Source organism: Myotis brandtii, unplaced genomic scaffold (genome assembly GCF_000412655.1).
Source record: "Myotis brandtii unplaced genomic scaffold, ASM41265v1 scaffold199, whole genome shotgun sequence".
NCBI classification, from domain to species: Eukaryota; Metazoa; Chordata; class Mammalia; order Chiroptera; family Vespertilionidae; genus Myotis; species Myotis brandtii.
In genome coordinates, this window is record NW_005357414.1 from 2,068,296 (window position 1) to 2,071,186 (window position 2,891).

At 47.8% G+C, this 2,891-nt stretch overlaps 1 pseudogene; it reads left to right on the forward strand.

The window, feature by feature from the left end:
* Positions 1-580: 580 nt before the first annotated feature.
* LOC102240220 lies at positions 581-2,325 on the forward strand (annotated as a pseudogene).
* Positions 2,326-2,891: the final 566 nt, after the last annotated feature.

The following is a 2,891-nucleotide window of genomic DNA, read 5'->3' on the forward strand; positions in this document are numbered from 1 at the left end:
TACACATTGTGGTTTGCTCTTCCTTATGGGAGAAGGCCCGAGCTTGTCCCACTGAGCCTGTGACTAGGTGGGTGAGGCTCCTTAATTCAGGGATCAGGGGAGTAATTGAAAACAGCTGAGGTCTCACATCTCAGCTCTGTCCTCCAGTCAATTTTGTAGCTGATATTTTGATCTATTTGACTTTGGCATCTGTGTTTCAGTTGCTTTCAAATTAGCAAGAGGAAAAGGGGTGTTATTGATTGTTCTCCTAAAACCCAACAGAAGAATGGGTAAATTTTTCAGGGAGAAGTGGAGAGGGCCAATAAGAAAGAAAATTTACACAAACCTCATGAAGAGGCTCAAATTTTACTGTCTTCTTTTTTTTTTCTCTTCTACAGTGGTCATCACAAAGATATGCTACTTAGTCCAGTGCTTCTCAAAGTACCTATAATTAAAGACCAGCATTTCTTTCCTTTAAAAAAATTCAATCTATCATGGACTGATGCTTTTAAAAAATGCTATAAGAATGAGTCTTTGAGGTATCAGTGGTCTTTGGTGTTGGAATCTTGTTGCATGTCTGTCTGTGTGTACATACACCAACATGGCCTCAAATGGCTATATCCAACAAGCAACCCAAAGCTATGGGGCCTACCCCACCCAGCCTGGGTAGGGTTATTCCCAACAGAGCAATCAGCCCTATGAACAACAGAGTTATGGTAGTTACAGCCAGTCAGGGGACACTCCAGTCAATGACCAGAGTGCCTATGCTTTTTATGGACAGACTAAGAACAACTATGACAGTCAGCTCCCCAGGGATAAGGCTCAACTGTTGTCTATGGCAGTGGCCAGAGTTTTCAGTTGTCTTATGGGCAGCAGTCTACCCTGGCTATGGCCAGCAGCCGGCTCCTAGCAGCACCTCAAGAAGCTATGGTAGCCCAGCCAGCGTGACTCAGTGGTTGAGTGTCGGCCTATGAACCAGGAGGTCACGATTCGATTCTTGGTCAGGGCACATGCCTGGGTTGTGGCCTCAATCCCCAGTGTGGGGCATGCAGCCGATCAATTCTCTCCCATCATTGATGCTTCTATCTCTCTCTCTCCCTCTCCCTTCCTCTCTGAAATCAATAAAAAATATTTTTTTAATAAGAGGCTATGGTATCAGTTATCAGAGCAACAAATATGGGCAGCCCAAGTGAAGGCTGTGGTCAGCAGTCTGTCTATGGTGGATAGCAGCTTAGCTATGGACAGCAGCAAAACTCTTAGAATCCTCCTCAGGGTTATGGACATCTGAAGCAGTACATCAGTAACAGTGGAGGTGGCAGAATGGGTGCTGGAGGTAACTATGGTCAAGATCAGTCCTCCATGAGTGGTGGCAACAGTGACAGCAGGTATGGCAATCAGGATTAGAGTGGAGGTGGCTAGGGGGAAGGCCAGCATGACTGTGGGGGACAAGGTCGGGGCAGTGGCAGTGGTTACAACTGCAGCAGTGGTGACTATGAACCCAGAAGTCATGGAGGTGGCCATGGAGGCAGAAGTGGCATGGGCAGAAGTGACGTGGTGGTGGCTTCAAAATATTTGTTGGCCTTCAGGACTAAGGATCACGTCATAACTCTGAAGAGGATAATATAAACACCACCATCTTCATGCAAGGCCTGGGTGAGAATGTTACAATTGAGTCTGTGGCTGATTACTTCAAGCAGAATGGTATTATTAAGACAAACTGAAAACAGGATAACCCATGTTTAATCTGTACATAGACAGGGAATGGAGCAAGCTGAAGGGAGAGGCAATCGTATCATTTAATGATCCACCTGGTGCTAAAGCAGCTATTGACTGGTTTGATGGTAAAGAATTATCTGGGAATCCTATCAAGGTCTTATTTGCTATTTGGAAAGTAGATTTCAATTGGGTTGGTGGCAATGGTCATCGAGGCTGAGGGCGAGGAGGACCCATGGGCCATGGAGGCTAGGTAGGTGGTGACAGTAGTGATGGTGACTGGGAAGGATTCCCAAGCAGAGGTTGTGGCAGTGGAGGACAGCAGCGAATTGGGGACTGGAAATGTCCTGATCCTACATGTGAGAACATGGACTTCTCTTGGAGGAATGAATGCAACCATGTAAGGCCCCTAAACCAGATGGTCTAGGACAGGGACCAGGAGGCTCTCATGTGGGGGATAGCTATGGAGATGATTGTTGTGGTGGCAGAAGAGGCTATGATCAGAGCATCTACTGAAGCTGAGGTGGGGTCTTCAAAGGGGGCCAGGGTGGTGGGAACAGAGGTGGCTTTAGCCCTGGCAAGATGGACTCTAGGAGTGACCACATATAGGATCACAGGGAGAGGTCAAATTAGCCTGCGTCCTGAGACTCTGGAACATGTTTTCCCCTCCCCACTGTGACTCTCATCTATATATCTAAAAGCCTAAGTGACCGGCCGACTGGTGGACCCACCAACTAGCCAGTAGCTATGACACCACTTACCACCAGGAGGCAGATGCTCAATGAAGGAGCTGCCGAGCTGTGGTCATGCACCTGGAACCAGAGAAGAGGGAGCCCAATTCTGGGGTGTGTCACCCAAGAATTACCCTCTCTCAATCCGGGACCCCTCGGGGGATGTCAGAGAGCCGGTTTTAGCCTGATCCCCACAAGCCAGGCCGAAGGACCCCAATGGTGCATGAATCCGTGCACTGGGCCTCTAGTTATTTTATAACCTTTCAACCCCTGATTACACACAGGCATTTTGTGTCTGACTCTAATTGTAACCAATCTCTGGTTCTCATTAAAAAACATTGTTTTAGCGTGTGGCTGCTGCTCCTCGGACAGAGAAGCATTGATCAGACCGTCAAACCTCAGAGGGAAGGTAGGGGAGGGTGGGGTAAGGGGGAGAGATCAATCAAAGGACTTGTATGCATGCATATA